Raw genomic sequence first — 20,158 nt, 5'->3', positions numbered from 1 at the left:
CACTGTGAATGTGATTAATCCCACTAAATGGAATGCTAGGGAGAGGTTGGAATGGGAAGATTTATGCTGTATATATGTTTCCACAATTGAAAAAAACGACAGTCTAAATAGATAGTGACAATTAAATGCCATAGATGATCCTGGGTGAGATCTAAGAACAGAGGAGAAAAGGCTCAAAAGGACACAATTGGGACATAAGAAAAAAATGAAATATAGAATGTAAGCTTTATATCAATGTTAAATTTCTCGAACTTCTTAACTACACTGAATGTGATTACATAAATGAATATTCTTGTTCATAGGAAATGTATATGTGAATTATATTATTTGTTCAAGGATGTGTGCAGCTTGCTCTCGTATGTTCAGAAGACAGAGCAACAGACGATGGATGACAGGGAGGGAAAGAAAGAAATGGTAAAGTGATGAAATATTAGAGTTGGTAGATCAGGGTATCAGTGGAGGGGGGTTGGGGTATGCTGGAGTTCTGTGTATGGGGTTTGTATTATTTTTGCAACTGTTAATGTAAGTTTGAATTTATTTCAAAATAAAAATTAAAAAAATCAACATTGTTGAAAAGTGGGCAAAAAATATGAATAGTCACAGAAAAAGAAATACATTCAGCTCTAAATATACTCATCCTCACTGATAAGAGAAATACAAATAAAACTACATTAGGACACCATTGTCTAACCCATCAGATTGATAAGATGTTGGCCAGTGCCAACAAACTGTCAACAAACTAGGCAGCCTCAGCCTGTTTTTGTTTAGCCTGTGAGCAAAGAATGCTTTTTATGCTTTTGAAGGGTTGTAAACAAAACCAAGAAGAATATTTAATAGAGAATGTTTGTGGCCCACAAAGCCTAAAATATTATTATCTAGGCCTTTACATAAAAAGTTTACCAATCTTAGATGTAGAGAAAACAGGCACCTGCATATATTGCTGCTGGAAGTGTATATCAGTTTCATCACAATTGAGGGCATTTTGGCAAAACTGCAAATGAACATACCTTTGATTCAGCAATTCTGCTTCTAGGAATTTATCCTAAAGGTGGACTTACATATAAAATTTATGTACACAGTTAACTTATTTCAGCATTGTTTAAAGCAGTAAAAGTTTGGAAACAATGAGATCTTATAAAATACATCATGACACATGGAATAATACGTAACCACAATAAAATGAGGAAGTTCTTTATGTGCTGATATGGAAGGAGTACAAACATATTTTTAAAGCGAAAGAAACAAGATACAAAACATTGTGTCTTTTTGTATGCATAAAAAGATAAGAAAAAATGCTTATTTAGGAATTGGCTTGTTTATATATCTGGAATCATGTAAAAAAATGGTAACACTGGGTTGCCTGTGTGGATGAAAACTAAGGCACTGGTGGATAGATGTGGGAGACTGACTTTTCGCTGTTATCATTTTGTGCATTTTGATTTCTTTTATCATGTGAACTTACACAACTTGCTTAAAAAATAAAATCAAAATTAGTCATAAAATAAATCAACAATACAAGCCTGTTTTTTCTTGCACTCACTTGGCAAAGGCACAATTAACTACCTTTTAGGCGTTTTATACAAACAAGAAATTGGAGGATTGAATCTTAAATTTAATTAAAATATGACTTATCCATGTGTAGATGCATTTGTGTTTTCCCCCTTTAGATAATGAGTCAGGGATCCAAACTGCTTGGCTTATTTGGCTCCTCAATTATTTTCTATCTTCTACTGTTCAACTTTTCAAAGTGATGTCCTAGAATAAAAGCTATTTGGTTAATGGTTGGGCTTCAACTTTGCAAATTCACTGATTTTCTCTGCTTCATCCAGACACTTACACCATGCACTGTAATTAGGAGCTACCTGATTTATTTCCTTTCTCCCTCCTTCCCTCCATCAACAAATATACTGAAGGCTACCTTTTGTAAAGCACTGTTCTAGGGGCTAGGGATATGGAGTGAATTCCACAGGTCTAGGTCCCTGCCTTCATATTTTGAGTTAACATGTACTACAGCACCTTAGTTTGTTGCCACTGCAGCAAATGACCATAAACTTAGTGACAACACAAATTTATTCACTTACAGGTCTGGAGGCCAGAAGTACAAAATGAAACTTAAGGGGCTACAAGCAAGGTGCCAACAGGGCTGGTTCCTCCTGGACGCTTCAGAGGAGAATCTGTTCCTTGCTCTTCATGTCTAGAGACTGCAGCTCATTCCTTGGCTCATGGCCCCATCACTACAAGCTCTGCTTCCATGATCATACTGCCTTCTCCTATACTGTAGTCAAATCTTCCTCTGCTTCTGTCTCATAAGGACCCCTGTGATTGCACTGGGAAACCTGGATAATCCAGGATAATTGCTTCATCTCAAAATCCTTAACTTAATCGTATCTGCAAAGTCCCTTTTGCCATAAAGGTAACATTTCCAGGTTCCAGAGATTAGGATGTGGACCCTTTATGGGGCCATTCTTTAGCCTACAGAAAGTGAGTCAAGGAGCTTCAGAGCACAAAGCCCACCACCCCTCCCCCCAACTCAGTAATCTTTATACCTCCAGAGTTCATTGTTACCTTCTTGAGGCTTTTGTAAGAAAAATGTATTACTTAGACTTTAGTTTAACAAAACTGTTAGCTAGTAAAAGTTCTTACTGAGAGATTCCTTGTTAATAGAGAAATTAAATGAAGCATTTCCTCTCCCCTCTACTTTGAATTGTGCATTAAAGCTTATGATCACTTAAGTTCAGTTCCTCCTAAATCATTACAAATTATTACAAGCCTCAAAATGTAAAGTATTTCATAAAAACAACTCACACATGACATTCCCTTATATGCATTAAGAATATCTGCTCAATCAAAAAAAATACAAGAATTTAGTATAAAATGAACAATTTTAGAAGAATTAGAACATACCCAACCAAGAAAATGAGATACACAATTCTATTTTGAAAGGGATTTAAAATAATTTAGGTTTATAATCAAGCCAACATAGTATCACAGGTGTATTCTTCCAAATTTTTCTTCCTTGCAATTTTGAGGTATAGTCACATACCATACAATCATCCAAAGTGTACAATCAATTGTTTACAGTATCATCATATAGCTGTGCATTCGTCACCACAATTTTTGAACATCTTCATTACTCAAAAAACTAAATAAAATAAAAATAAAGGTAAAAAAGAACACCCACAACAACCCCCCCACCCAAATATTCATTTGCTTTTTTGTCCCCATTTTCTACTCAGGATAAAGGGAATGTGAGCCACACTGTTTTCTACAGTCACATGGTCACACTGTATAAGCTATATAGTCATACAGTTGTCTTCACGAAACAAGTACTGGGTTGCAGTTCAACAGTTTCAGGAATTTCCTTCTAGCTATTCTAATACACTAAAAACTGAAAAGGGATATCTATATAATGCATAAGAATAACCTCCAGGATGATCTCTTGACTCCATTTTAAATCACTCATCCCTGAAACTACCTTGTTTCATTTCTCTTCCCCCTTTTGGTCAAGAAGGTTTTATCAATCCCACAATGACATCTCCCAACTGTTTGAAAAACAGATACCATCAATGTGATTTAAATGTCTCAGAGCACAGAGGAAATCCAAATACTTTTTAGAGAGTTAGTCTAACACTGATACTAACAAAGACAGAATAAAGTAAAAATAGATGGACTGACCTGTCACATGAATATGGTGCAAAAATTCTAAATAAAATGTAAACAGATAGAATCCAGCACCACCTTAAAAGAATTAACCAAAATGAGCAGGTAGGATTCAACCAAATGTGCAAGGATGGCTTAATATTTTAGGGAAGTCAATATAATCCTTGATAATAATAGAAGAGAAAAATCACATGATTATCTCTACAGGTTCTGGAATGATATTTGAATAAATTCAAAATCCATGCCTCATAGAAACACTTAATAAAGTAGAAATAGATAGATGCTCAGTTAATATACACAGAAACTGTATATCTTAACAACAAAAACCATGAAAACATGATGTTTAAGGAAAAAATAAAAGCATTTCCATCAAATTCAGGAATAAGTGTTCACTATCATCTTTCTTATTTAGCATTATTTTGGAAGTAATATCTGATGACATTAGAAAAGAAATTCCAAGGCAAATTATCATCAATAGCCGATAATACAATTTCATACCTAGACAGGCCAAAGGGAGTCAACCAAAAAGTCACTACAAATAGGAGATTTCAGAGGGCAAATTATTATAAAATCAGTAACATATAAAAATTAATAAATTTATTATCAAATAACAAGACCCAGTTTACAAAGAGAAAGCGCTCAAAAGGACAAAGGGAAGATAACTAAGACTAAAATTAACGAAGACTGTGTAAGATACTTAGGTAACATAAAGGGTGATTTGAATAAATGAAGACAGATCCTATTCTTGGGACTGGAAGATACTATATTGGTAAAGGAACAAACCCCTGATAATAAAAGTCTATCAATTTTTAATATATAAAAATTAAAAATTTATTCATGATTAAAAAAACAAACATTAAGTCAAAAGACAAAGGACCTGACATAGGAGTCTGATCTTTCTTCTAGACTTTTCTTTATCCTTACATCTGTGAATAGTAGCTGGTGTTAAAAACTGGCTTTAACTTTTTAACGGCAGGTTGGTTTACATACATTCACATTTTAAGTGTTCAGTTAATGAGTTCTTAAAAACGAAAATAGTCATGTAACCATCACCACAATCAAGATGTAGAACATTTCCATCACCCCAAAAAGGTTCCTCTTGCCCCTTTGCCATCAAAATCTCCTCCCAACACCCATCCTCTGGCAGCCATTGATCTCATTTCTGTCCCCACTGTCTTGCCTTTTCCAGAATGTCACAGAAATGGATCATACTGTATGTACATAGCCTTTTGTGTCTGGTTTTGTTCACTTAGTTAAGTCTTTTGGGATACATCCATATTGTTGCATTCTCTCTCTTTTTAAATTGTGGTAACATATATACAACATGAAATTTCTCATTTTAACCATTTTTAAGTGTACAATTCAGTGGCATGAATTACATTCATGACATTGTGCTGCCATCACCACAACCTTTCATTACCCTAAACAGAAACACTGAACCCATTTAGCAATAACTCCTATTCTCCCTTTCCCCAGCCCCTGGTAACTTCTAATCTATTTTCTGTCTCTATGAAATTGCTAATTCTAGATATTTCCTATTTCTGAAATTACACATTCGTCCTTTTATTTTTGACTTACTTCACTATAATTTCAAGGTTCATCCATGTTGTAGCAGGTTGGTTGGCTTACATACAAAAAAATTCTCCCTTTAAGTGTATAGTTAGTCCATTTTTAATGGCAGAATAATATTCCACTGTATGTATATACCACATTTTGTTTATCCATACATCTGTTGATGGACATTTGGGTTTTTTCCACCTTTTGGCTAATGTGGATAATGCTGCTATGCACACTGGTGTACAAGTGCTTAGTTGAGTCCCTGTTTTCAATTCTTTTGGCCATATATATAGAAGTGGAATTGACAGGTCATATAGTAATTTTATGTTTAATTTTTGGAAGAACCACCAAACTCTTTTCCAAAGTAGCTGCACCATATTACATTCCCACCAACAATGTTCAAAGGTTCCAATTTTTCTACATCCCTGCTAACACATTATTTTCCAATTTTTTAATAATAGCCATCCTGGTGGGTGTCAGGTAGTATTTCATTGTGGTTTTGATTTACGTTTCTCTGATACAAGATGATGTTGAGCATCTTTTCATGTGCTTATTGGCCATTTGTATATTTTCTTTGGAGAAATGTCTAGTCAAGTCCTTTGTTGCATTCCTTGATATAGCTGGATAGTATTCCATTATATAGAAATATGACTATCTATCCACTCACATTTATTTGGGCTTTTAGTTTTAAATTTATGAATAAAACTGATGTAAACATTCATGTACAGGTCTTTGTGTGCATACATGTTTTCATTTCTCTTAGATAAATACCTAGGACTGTACAGTAAGTATGGTTTAAATGTTTTTTCAAAGTGGCAGTTATCATTCTGCATTTCTACTAACAATGTATGAGATTTCCAATTGCTCCACATCCTGGTACTGTTGCAGACTTTTAATGGATGTGTAGTAATATTTCATTATGGTTTTAATATGCATTTCCCTAATGACTAATCATATTGAGTTTCTTTTCATGTGGTTATCTGCCATCCATATGTCTTTGGTGTTGAAATCTTTTGCTCATTTTTCTTTTTAATTGGGTTGTCTTTTTAGTGAGTTGAAAGAGTTTTAGATATTCTGGAATCAAATCCTTTACCAGATATAGATACATGTTTTGAAAGTATTTTCTCCCTGTCTATGGCTTGTTTCTCATTTTCTTAACATGTTTTTTTGAAGAGTAAATAGTTTTTAATTTTGATGAAGCCCGATTTATGATTTTTTCTTTAATGTTTCATACTTTTTGTGCCCCAGTAAATCTATGACAAATTTTAAGTGACTACTGCATTTTGAATATTTATAAGTAAAGCCTCACACTTAGGCATTAGTTATTAAAAAGAGAAGACGGAAAGAAGCCTAAGTGAAATATAACATTAGTAGTAACTGACACTCTAAACTCTTACAAGTTCTTCCTTCATTTTAAGTATGTGAGCAAGCAATATTCAAAGTCAGAAAATCCCTAAGGCTTTATTTTTGAAATGTAACAACTTAATATTTTCCAATTACCCAAACCCTACTAACCAAGAACGCAAAATTATAACAAAGACTGAACTAAGGAAAGCAATATTCTGTTGCAAGGGTACGGTAATTGAAAACTGCTTAAAAATGGCTTAACATGTTGCCTAAGCTGCAAAATAAAATTTATTTTCATGACTTGCCAGACATGCTGTCAGACTTTTAATGCATGTTTCATTGGTAAGTTAGTTCCTGCTAAGTTAGCTCCTGAGATTGTTAGTTTGCTTTTGGATTTCCTTTCTGTCTTTTTTCCTATGTCTATTTTTGAGTCAACATATATTTATTGATAGTCAGTACTGGGATAGGCTTTGGGAGGGGTGAGTACAAAGATGAGCATGTCAGGATCCCAGACTTTAAGGATCTTGGAATCAAGTGCAGAGATGTGGTAGTGGGAGTGGTATATTTAAATTGTAATACACAATTGTCCCTTCTGCATCCCTTCCCACTTACAACTCACTCACGTTTCTATGTTGTTTTGTGGCCTTCATAACTTCAATTTTTAATAGCTATGTAATATTTTATCCTGTAGACGTAGAGCAATTTACTTACTAAATCCCCTAATAGAAGACATTAGAACTGTTCTCAATTCATCAATATTATAATGAATAATTATCTATTTCTACATTTAAAATGCTTTCCATAAGACAGAGTCTCAGAAATGGAAATGAATGAATGAACTGCTTGAAGTTCATTATGCATACCAACCAACTGCTTTTCAAAAGTGAAGTGTACCCCCCCTTTATCTAGTGTATGGATGAGTGGAGGAATGGGGATAAAAACTAAAGGACAAATGGGGTGGGATGGGGGGATGATTTGGGTGTTTTTTTTTTTCACTTTTATTTTTTATTCTTGTTCTGGTTCTTTCTGATGTAAGGAAAATGTTCAGAGATAGATTGTGGTGATGAATGCATAACTACGTTATCATACTGTGGACAGTGGATTGCATATCATGGATGATTGTATGATGTGTGAATGTATTTCAATAAAACTGAATTAAAAAAAAAAATAAAAAAAATAAAAAAAAAAAAGTGAAGTGTACCTAGCATGTACAATTGTGTACACTATTCCTATTAGCAACTGATATTCTTTTAAAAATATGCTAATTATATATTGGGAAAATAACCTCATTACTATTTCTAATTATATCTTTGGTTATTTAAAGAAAGTGAATATTTTTTCCATGTATTTATTTATTTTGTGCATTGTTAGTTCATGTCCTTTACTCATCTGGCAACAATATGTCTCTTACTACATTTTATATAATTTCATGCTATAATTGGCTAGGCTTTCTTCTCCCTTGCTCTCTCAGTCCACTTCAGCAGGTTTCCTCTATTGTTGGACAGATCTGCTTCCCACAAGAGAGGTAACAGACTCTATATTTATGTGACATTTTGATGGACATGCTTTACTTGAGAGTTCATGGACAGGAATAGGTTGACAAGTTGAGTCTTTCCCCCAATATCAAAATAAGGAGAGTTTACCCTGGGTCACTAACACCTTCATTAGAACTAGTCCTCTGAAAGCTGAGAGTTCAAAATAGTTTTGTTTTTTTTTGTTTTTTTTTTTTAAATATATTTCCAAAATTAGCATGGGAAGTGATGTTGCTGTTACCATCATTGTATGGGTTGGGTGTGGGGGTAGGATATCCAGTTAGCACTCTGGAGCAAATTCAATTAATAACCTGTCCTGTGATCTCTTCTGCTTTCTGTTCTACTGACTGAAGCTTGAAGTCTCTTCAAGACTCTATAGGGAAGAACAGATTCCACTTACAATCTTCCCTTATGGGTTGGGGCTTCCTCCACCCTGGTTCACCCATCAAAACCGTCTGTCTTCTGTCTCCTAGAATCTGGGAAGTCTCTGCTTTGCTGATGGTCACTCCATCTGTTCCCTTTCTCAGTTATGGATTTAAAAATTTCTGCTTGTAAATTTTTTTTCTTTCATTTCACAGGGAGTTGGGGATACAGAGGAGTTAGATTCTTGAATTTAGTCTATTAACTTTCACTTTCTAAACTGGAATTAAAATCTTGAGGTAACTTGATTTGGAACCAAAAAATATTTTAAATTTAGAAACTATGAAAAACCTCAACTAAAGTCATCTAATTAAAATTATTCCAGGTTTTAAGGAAAATTATTCTTTAGTACCAGTTTCAAGAATAAGTCATTTTCTAATATGGGCTACCAAAGAATTAGAAAATTTTTAAAAAGTTTAAGGTTAGCCATATCTGGTATAAAATGTAGTGGGAATGAGGCACAGGTGGGAGAGAACAGAAAGGTCAGTCAGTAGTCTTTATTGCTATAATAAAGAGTAGAAATGACTATAAAAGACAGGTTTCTTCACAGTGCAGGATCTGGTTAAGGGGGTCATGGGCCTGGAAATTAAACACTGGGGTTATTTTTTTATACACCAGGAATTTAAAAGCTAGGGACTGACTACAACCTCAAAAAGAGATTCTCAGTGCCAACTGACCTTCACTAGAGCTCATTTACACATCACCTGCTGAGTTTCTAGTTAGTGGAACTGTGGCTGAATATTCAATTCTTCTTCAAGAATAACAGCAAGCAGTTTAAATTCTGACTTGCTATATATATACATGGCACCCACCACAGAGCCATTTGGTCAAGATGAGCCTGTTGGTATGTACTATAAGATGTTACACAAGATTTTAATGGAATCGTTTTAAAGACATCAAAATTCAAGCAGATCTCTAATCTGAAATTAGCTTGACCTCCATACAAGTCAATTTAGTAATATTAGCAAACAGTAACAAACAGCAACTTTTGGAGATATCACAGACACTGTCTCTTCTGGGATACATTAACAAGCTGACTTAATAAAAATACCTTACATGTGATTCACACCTTTAGAGTTTTCAAATTACTTTTATGTCATCCCACCCCCCACCCCACCCCCCACCCATTTCTTTTGTACGTTTTTAAAAATATGTGGTCCAAGGATCCCACACCTCCCACTCTTCCTCTGCCCGAACATCCTTTGGGCATAAACTGTGGGCCAGGCTCTGCTCTAGGTGCTGGGAAGTAGCGGAAAGATCTGGCTCAGCATTGTGATAGGAACCCAGGTGTACAGAAGCCCTGGACAGGTGTGCAGTTGGTGCAACAGAGTGGGGGAAATGCCATGGCTTCCTTGTCAGCCATTTCTGTACCAAGACATACTGACTCTAGTACTGATGTAATTAGAAATTCAGGCTGGAAATAAATATATGCTACTAATTCAAAAAAAAAAAAAAAAAGATGCTTACAGTGTAAGCAAGGCACAACAAATGTACAGTAAATTAAAAAATCCCTCTATGAATAGAGAAAGTATATTTGCTGAAATTATATTTAATAACAAGTTGAGGATTATCAATTAAGTTCTCTATTGCAAATTTCTCTGCCACAAGCTCATTTGCAAGGGTTATCCAAAAAACTGTTGAGTAGCATTGATCATCACCCTTCTATATATGTATATAAACAAGTGACTAGTCCAGGATTTTAGCTCCCCCCTCCCTCAACATTCTTTGCTGATTATAAAAGTAACATGCCCATTATATATAATTTGGAAAGTAAGTCAAGAGGGAAAATAACCTGTGTGGTCCTATCACCCACTGTTAATATTTTTAATTTTTTGTCTTCTTTTATGACTATTATATAAAGCACTCAACAAATCACAAGGATTTAGAAGCTGGGAGAAGAGTGCTCCTATGCCAGCTAAGTTCCAAAACCCACAGGCAACAGCCTCTTCGAGAACATCAGCCAGATGTGTTCCCCTTTCCCATAATGTCAATAACCCTTTTCAACATGAGCAAGTTAGGGTGGACACTGACTAGACATCCCTGAAGATCAGGAAAGTAATTAAACTAGAGGAAGGGGCAGCAACAGACAAGATAGACTTTAACAAAGGATTCCGAATACTGAATCTTTATATTATTTTTTTTTTCTTACCTGTAATGGTATTAGAATAGCTAGACAGAAAGAACTGAAATGGCGGAACTGTAACCCATAACATTTAATTTGCTCTCTAACTTCCTAAATAGCATTTTGAAAGTTATCACTTTTATGTATATGTTATATTCCACAATTAAAAAAGAAAAAAAAAGCTGGGAGGAAAAAGAGGAAAAAGAAAAAGGGGGATAAAAAAAATCACAACATCTGAATAGGACAATAACCATGAATGAAAATAAATATTTCCATTTATTGAGTGCTTACTGTATGTCAGTCACTTTTTTCAACTACTTGATTATCTCATGGAACCCTCAAAACAACTTTATTATTACTATCCACATTTTACAGGTGAGAAAATTCAGTGTTATAGAACTTAAAAGCAGGTCCAAGGTCACGCTATTGCTGTGGAGCCAGGCTAAAACAAAATCTAAACACTAAACCTCCACCATCTAAACTTCACTACCACTATGGAAAACAAAGTTTTAGAGGCAATTTCATTTAAACATGAAATGATAATTCACATGGATAGCACAGAAAAGCTACCCAAATCATTGTATGAAGTCAGTAGTACCAAAATAGCAATAATCATATCCCCCAAAAAACTACAGTAACTATCTCATTTATGAATACAGAAATTCCATAAACAATCCATTAAAGGTAAGTGGGTTTTATCTCAGAAATTTAATAATAGCTTAATATTAAGAATGCCATAATGCATTCACATTAATTAAAGGTCCTACTGAGAAAAGCCATAATCACTGGAAAAGAAAAAGACACTAAATAAAATTCAATATTCCTTTCTGATGCAAATTCTTCTGAGTTAAACCCCAGAGGCTGCCCCATGTAGGTGTGTGTATGTATGCTTTTATTTATTTCTAATGAAATGCTTCACAATTTGAGAGTCATTCTTATACAGGAGCCATGCTAAACTTTTCTGTATTCCAATTTTTTTAAAAAGTATATATGACACTGTAGCAAAATAAAAACTTGCCTGGTCTTTGTCCCCAGGTCCTGGGGAGATAATTTTAGAATTTCCAGTAATAGGAGTATTTTTGTTTATTCATGGTGGCCCCTCCAAACCTCATCTGCCAATGGGGTAATGTGGTGGGACCAGACCCACCTGCAGTCTTAGGGTTGGGGGCTGACCATATCAGAAAGGCTAACCATATGATATGGGGTTGGGGCTTGGAGCTATTCTTGACAGCCCAACCTCCCAGACTTCTGGGAGTGGGGAGGGAGACTAAGTCAACCATGTAGGCATTGGTTCCAGCAATCATGTCCACATAATGAAACCCATATAAACTTGGGACACTTAAAGCTTAGATGAGCTTCCATAGTTGGGAAGATACAACCCTGTGCAGAGGGTAATGCTTTCTGACTCCAAGTGGAGAGGACATGGAAGCTTGTGTTTGAGACAATCCCAGACCTCACCCTATACGTCTTTTCTTTTGGCTTTTTATTTGTATCCTTTTACTTTAATAAAACTGTAGTTGTAAGTATAGTGCTTTTGGTGAGTTCTGTGTGTCATTCTAGAGAATTACCGAAACCGAGAAAGTGGTAGGAACCCTCAAATTTGTAGCCAGTTTGTCCAAAGTGAGAGTGGCCCGTCTTGCAACTGGTTCCTGAAGAGCAATTATGTAGAGCGTTGCCATTAACCTGTGGAGTCTGGCCTAACTCTGGGTAGAGTCAGAATTTACTGAATTTAGTTACTTCAATATTTGCAGTTGGTGTCAGAAAGCTGTTGGAAGTTGTAGAAGTTTCTGAAACTTTTACAGCCACTAAAGCAAGCATGCCTCACTTTTAGGAAAATGCAAAATTAGGGTATGATAGTGGGAGGTAAAAGAAACCCAGACCTTCTTTCCTGGATTTTAATATTCTTTTCTATAGTTACAAAGGAAAAAAAGGGAAAAATTTTGCTCTTAATTTTAGGATTATCTAGAGTCCACTTACCCAGAGATTTCAAAACACTGGTTAATAATATGAATCATGTAGGAAAGCTAAATTGGGAGTCATCAAGGTAAGTTAATACAGGATTATAGCCTGCTTACCAGTGTTAACTCCCTTTCTCATAAAAAGGCAAAAATATATTTGAAAAGTACAAAGTTTAAAGTACATGAAAGATAATGTGAAGTTACAACTGGGAGAAAAAATAAGATTTGGAAATTCCCTGAAAGTCAAAACACCTTGCAGCACCTAGATTTCTTTCCTTAAAGGTTAAGTAGTGATAAACCTTAATTTGAGATTTGATCATAACTTAAAAATTAAAACTAATAATAATTTATGGAGTCATAAAATTGAAATTCCAGCTCATCAACAGAGAACAGAATACATCAAAAACATACAGGTCTGTGTATCACTTTTTAAATCATACTTTAAAAGTTATCAGTTTTCTGCATATGTTATATTTCACAATAAAAAATGTAAACAAACAAACATACAGGTCTATATAAAATAACTTGCATTAAAAGAAAAATAACCTAAGAGGAAGATTCTCTTGCAGTGTTTTTAACCAGAAGCATGAATCATAATCATCTGCAGAGCTCTTTTCAAAATACACTCACCCAAGAACCATATTACTGGTGTAGCATGGGGACAGTATATATAGTTTGTAAAGAGGTACCTAGGCAATACTAGTGATCAATAAGAGGGAGGGTTAAAGGGGCATGGGATGTTTGGGGTCTTTTTTCTTTTTATTTCTTTTTCTGGAGTAATGCAAATGTTCCAAAAATGATCATGGTGATGAATACACAAATATTTGATGATACTGTGAACCACTGACTGTATACTTTGAATGGACTGTATGGTGTGTGAATGTATCTTGATAAAATTACTTTTGGAAAAAAAGGTACTTAGGCAATTGTAATTTACATTCCTGGTTAAGAACTACTGTTAAGAGTATATCTATAAAGTTTTATCATATGAAACTGCCAATATGAGATCTGTTTTTACATACAAAAGCAGCAATTTCATACGGTGCACCTAACAGAAAGAGGCCAGGGACTAAAAACAGCTAATATCTACTAAATGTACTTCTTTGAACCAGGCACTTTTATTAAGCTCTTTATACCTGTTGTTGAAAGTTTTGATAATAAGTGGGCAAAAATATACCTAGACTTTATATGGGGAGGTGAGGGAGATGGAGACGCAGTTGAAAGAGAAGCAAGGCTGAATCAGGTATGCCTCAGTGCAAATCACGTCATTTCTGGGATAAAGATCAAATATAGTTTTGCCTTTTCATGAGTAAGGGAGTGATCTTTATCAAAGAGCTATCAATGGATTGATCCATCCATGGATGCTTAGAAATGGAAGAAACAGGAAAACATTAAGTCAAATCCTGCATGTAGCAATTGTCTATGTGGACAGGGAAGGGACAACCCTTTCGCAGTCATTTCCAACACATCTAACAGCAAGACTATGGGGTAGAATGTATGTCCTATCAGTCTAGGTCACAGGGAGAGTGTGTGTGAGTGTCCTCTCTTTTATGGGGCTTATTGGGTACAGACATGGCTCAACAGGAATGTTCAGGTATCACAGGCTGCACAGATGGCCCATGTACAAGTAAATCAAATTTTATCAAATTTTGTTCTAACTTTAAGTCATCAGGAGTGAAGGCACTGCTTTGGCTGCCTGCTGGCGAGCTCATCCTAGTACGTGTCAGGGGCCATAACATTTGATTTCTCAAATTGTATTTCCCCTGCCTTCTAGTCGGTATGAAATGATCCTCAAAGAGTCTTAGATGGGATCTAAGATCATGCAAATTGATTTTTCCGATCATCCTTGTATGAAATGACCCATAGAAGATCTTGTTCTTCAGTAGTAATGCCAGAACTGAAGTTGGTTCTCTTTAACATGTGGCCTTTTAGATTTTATCTATAGTTTGTACTTGGAAATAATCACCCAGTTTTAACTTATAGTCATGACTGACTGATTAGACAGTGCCCAGTGATATCACTTCTAACATTTACCTAAATCTGATGCCAGCTTGATTTCTTAAACTTCAACAGAAAACTAGTGTTGCATGAGCTATTAATATATGAATAATGTATGTTCCATTCAAATTTTTAATTTCGGAAGGAAGTATAAACTAAATAGATATATGGTTAATAGGGCTTATGTTGTCAATCTGCCTTTACGTTTCAAACAAAAAAGCCAAGACATTACATGGAAAATGATGTTCTCCATATATTGACCTTTCAGCAGCATTTGTCAACTGATTGTGTTGGAAACTAGATAGATATATGGTTAATAGGGCTTATGTTGTCAATCTGCCTTTACGTTTCAAACAAAAAAGCCAAGACATTACATGGAAAATGATGTTCTCCATATATTGACCTTTCAGCAGCATTTGTCAACTGATTGTGTTGGCTGTTTGACCATTGGCCTGTTCTTGTTGTCAGTTTTCTTCAACACTGATGTAAATAGTCTAGTCAGTCTTCTTATTCCTGTAATATGGGACTTTCCTATTTATCATATTGCTACCTAAAGTTAATAAATTGAGATTATGGCTCCCACACTTGGGCAACATAAAAATGAATAAGCACTTTCCCTTGTGTTATTAGGTCCAAGGGGGAATTTGGAATCGGATTTTAGGATTCTACTTCTCATTAACTGTAATTTGAGAATTCTGCCAACTCAGATTCAGTTCCTAATCTGTTGAAAGGAAAACAGTTTTTAGTGTAAAGCATTTCAAAGTCTCTTAAAATTGAATACCATACAAATGTTAAATGATTGAAATAAAACTGTTCTGTCAGTTCAAAAAAAAAAAAAAAGTCAATCATACTTAAAAATCATACATTTAAAATTAAAATTAGTAGTTGGAAGCAAAGTTCCATCATCTCATTATAATTTAAGGCTTATAGGCTTTAAATAATAAAGAGGACAGTCTGACGACCATAAGGATAATATTTGTTTGGAGGGTCCAGGCCCCAAAGAAAGTGGAATTTTCATGGAGACCTCATGCAATATAATATCCTTCAGCACTAGTATTTCTTCCCACTTCTCATGTGATATGATTCTAGTAAGTTGCTTTTTTTATATTCATTTTATTGAGATATATTCACATACCACGCAGTCATATAAAACAAATCATATATTCGATTGTTTACAGTACCATTACATAGTTGTACATTCATCACCAAAATCAATCCCTGACACCTCCGTTACCACACACACAAAAATAACAAGAATAATAATTAAAGTGAAAAACAGCAATTAAAGCAAAAAAGAACACTGGGTGCCTCTGTCTGTCTGTTTATTTGTTTCCTTCCCCCATTTTTCTACTCATCCATCCATAAACTAGACAAAGTGGAGTGTGGTCCTTATGGCTTTCCCAATCCCATTGTCCCCCCTCATAAGCTACATTTTTATACAATCGTCTTCGAGATTCATGGGTTCTGGGTTGTAGTTTGATAGTTTCAGGTATCTACCGCTAGCTACCCCAATTCATTAGAACCTAAAAAGGGTTGTCTATAATGTGCGCAAGAGTGCCCACCAGAGTGACCTCTCGGCTCCTTTTGGAATCTCTCTGCCACTGAAGCTTATTTCATTTCCTTTCATTTCCCCCTTTTGGTCAAGAAGATATTCTCCATCCCACGATGCCGGGTCTACATTCCTCCCCAGGAGTCATATTCCATGTTGCCAGGGAAATTCACTCCCCTAGGTGTCTGATCCCACGTAGGAGGAAGCGCAGTGATTTTACCTTTCAAGTTGGCTTAGCTAGAGAGAGAGGGCCACATCTGAGCATAAGTTGCTTTCATTTTTAGCTAGAAGTTTGACTAAAATATATTTTTTAAATCAAGTAAGTATAATGTGAGTTCTCAGAATCACTTAAGAACCACAGAAGGAAGCCTTAAGATCGCTTCTAATCCAATTCCCTCATTTTTCATATGAGGAAATAAGGGCTCATAAGAGTCAAGATATTTGCAAGAAGTTCCACAGAAAGTTGTGGGAGTTAAAACTGGAACTGACCCAGGATAGTAGGATCTAGCAAATTCTATGTATCTATCTATGCCAGTGTAGTCAGATCAGATGTGAAATCACAAATGATTGATTTTTGACACAACTTTCCCTTACCCTCATTCTCTCACTCCAACCCAAGGCTGAGCATGTTGGTTTTATGTATTACATAGTAACTCGTACTCACTTATGGGCTTCCACATTGACCAATCCATCATTCAGGAGGACTGAATTTAAGTATGAGTTTAATTAACTTCCTGCTGGTTTGGCCTCAATGTGACCTAGTAGTTTCATGTTATGCCAGGTGCTCAAAAAATGGTCTTGGCTGCACAGTGACAGGTGTTGTATAAAAACAAAGAGACTTTTTTTCTCACAATACTCTAACAACATAGCATTCTGGCTGCCAGCTAATTGGATGCTGCTCATTAATCATCTTTTTTTTCCTTCTGGGTTCTTGTTGCTGTCAAGAATCAGTAGTGTTCTCACAGTGAATCATAACTAATCTCAAATTAGTGAACCTTGACTCTAAAGGTTCAAAAGGAAGAAAAATAAAAATTAAAGTTCTTGCATAATTTTTTTATAAGATTTTAATTAAGAATTAGCAAGCATGGGTAGATGAGGCCTGTATTTGTTTAATTCTAGTAGACTAAATTCTTAGGCCTAAATATGGTTGTCACTCCCATAATACCTAAGAAATAGTCAGAAGCAAGGACACTCAGGCAATTCTGCATTTTGAACTGGCAGTTATGTTCAGTGGACAGGATGCAATTATAATGTACAAAGCATAAGAAAAAACTTAAGACATCAGAAATAGGGATTTTGATCCTGCCTCCCCCCAAAACTATACTTTCAAATACCAAGGGGAATGACACAAAGTCCCTTATACTGAGATTAATATGGCCAGCCATTTTAGGTATGCTCAATCTATCACAATAAAAAGTGAAATTAATTTGATGTGGCTTATTTAAAATTCTTCATAGACTCCTTATTGCTCTTAGGTTAAAAAAATCTAAATTTCTTCATATTGCCTTCAAGACACCTATATGAACTGCACCTGCTCATTTTATTTTTTACTTCTTTTCCCATAAACCTCATAAACCTTGACCCTGAAGCATTTTGCAATTTCTGTCAATGAAATATTTGTGGACAATCTGGAGAAGTCTGGGTTAAATACTAACAAGCAAAATGGATTTGTAGGTAGTTGAACAATGATAAGTAAAGAAGGCTGACAGACCTTGTAGGGACTGGCATGAAATAATGTCTTTAATAAAGAAATAAAAGATATGCCTGAGGGTGGGTTCACAACGATCACATTTTCCAAGTGCTATGTTCAGATCCACATACCATATTTAAATAGGAATAAAGTGTAGTTACAGTATGAAAAAAAGATTAAGGAACTGGAAAAGTTAATAATTTTTAAAAGATTATCTGACTACTGTGTTTTTCTATATAATTTTTAGAATTTTATTTTTAACAGCTTTATTTAGGTATGACCTATAATAAACTGCACATATTTTAAAAGTTTACCCTATTGTAATCTCTCCCTTCTGCTGCCACCTCTCCTCCCCAAACAGCTAAATCTGCTTTCTGCAATTACAGATTAGTTAGCATTTTCTAGGGTTTTCTAGAAATGGAATTATGTAATATGTACTGTTTTATCTGGCTTCTTTCATTCTGTATAATTATTTTGAGATTCCTCCCTATTACAGCTTGGATCTGTAGCTCATTTCCTCATAGTGCTTCTCACCACATTGTAGTGGTGTAGTAGTATTCCATTGTATGGATATACTACAGTTTGTTTATCCATTCCTGTTGATGGACTTTGGATTGTTTCCACTTTTTGATACCTGTTGACAAAGTGCAAAGGCAACACAAATAGTGTTGGAACAGTTGGATATTCATATGCAAAAAAAATGAACTTCAAGCCATACCTTGTACCATAACTAACTCAAAATGGATCATTCCTAAATGTATAACTTAAAACCATAAAAATTCTAGAAGAAAGCAATCGAGGAAATCTTTGTGACCCTGGGTGAGGCAATAATTTCTCAGATACAACTCCAAAAGCAAAATCCTTAAAAGAACAAATTGATAAACTGGATTTTATCAAATTTAAAACTTCTGCTCTTCAAAACACACTGTTAAGAAAAAAACAGGATAAATCACAGACTGGGAGATAATTTTTACAATTTAAAACTAAGATTACGGAAGAAAAGCCAAAAAGAGGTAGAGTCTGGTTCACTAGAAGTATCTTTTGATTACTTACTACTGTTAAAATGGAATGAACTAACTATGAGCTCCCATTAAAGAATTCTGAGAAAGGAGGAGAGGGTGAGGAGAGACTGAGATGATTAATTAAAAATATACATTTTAACTATTTCCAAGATGAAAAATTCAATACATATTTAATATCATTAATCAATGGGGAAAGAAACAATTAAATTCTTGTCCATGCAACTTGATCAAAACATTTTCCATTAAAACATTTTTTGCCCAATAGGGTGACGTGTACATAAGGTAAAGAGTTGTTTAAACAGAATCTCTTCTATTAAGTTTTCCTTGCCTTCCAATCACTCTCCAGGCTTAAGTCGATAATTCTTTCAGTGGTTCCACAGCTTTCTGGATACAATTCTATCAGTGCTTCTCACCGCATTAATTATTGGGAGGTTTTCTATCACAGAGATCTTTTTCAGTTTTGTAATTCCAGCCCATCTATCACAGTATCTAGCAAATAGCTAGTACATACATACAAATTTGAAAAAGAAATTAAACTCTACAAAATGACTTTGATAAAATTTAATGAGCATTGGCAAAATTCCAAAACATTCCTCCCTCCAGGAGGAATATGAACCCCAGTTAAGAATTACTGATTGAGGAGATTAGCAGGGAAAGGAAAGCCAGCAAAGGAGATGAGTCAGATTGCTCTCACATCTGATAATGCTATGTTGTATTACCTGCAATTACAATGCATTATGCATTATGGGCAAATTAAACACTGGTCTCAGAAGTTGAGTTAGCTTTAATGTTACTAATGCTCAAAAAAGCCCCTGAAAAAATAAAATGGATTGCCCGAGATAATTCTGTTCAGATGTGATAACATGCCACCTAATTTTTTTTTAAAAAATTAATACAACCATGTAATTGTTATATAATATTTAACTATGAAAAAATTAAATCTCCTGACAGTATACTCATTTATTAAAATCCCAATAGCAAGTGGCAAAATCTCCACAAAGCTTAGAAAGCTTTTCTTGCTTCTCGCCTTATACAGGTATTGGTCTAAGAGTTTAAGGGACACTAGAATTGCTATGTTTTTATAATCAACTCAACAGGTTTATGATGATTAAACTATTCCACCAAATTAACTGAGAATGTGAATATCCCACTCCCCTTTTTGACCCAATAAAAGCCTAAGGACCCTTCCACAATTAAAATAAAAAGAGAGAGATTAAAGAGACAATGACAATTTAATTTCCACAAATACCTTTTCTTCCTGCCATGATAAAAATTGCTAAAATTATGATAGGCAGAAAATAAA

General features: G+C 34.8%; 1 protein-coding gene and 1 pseudogene across 1 annotated transcript in view; both read right to left on the bottom strand.

The window, feature by feature from the left end:
- Positions 1-20,158, bottom strand: part of RALA (RAS like proto-oncogene A) — a 73,088-nt gene that overhangs the window by 30,492 nt on the left and 22,438 nt on the right. The window lies entirely within an intron of this gene.
- Positions 11,543-11,636, bottom strand: LOC119535598 (annotated as a pseudogene).

This window comes from Choloepus didactylus, chromosome 5 (assembly GCF_015220235.1).
Source record: "Choloepus didactylus isolate mChoDid1 chromosome 5, mChoDid1.pri, whole genome shotgun sequence".
Taxonomy (NCBI): Eukaryota; Metazoa; Chordata; class Mammalia; order Pilosa; family Megalonychidae; genus Choloepus; species Choloepus didactylus.
This window is presented reverse-complemented; position numbering and strand designations above follow the sequence as displayed.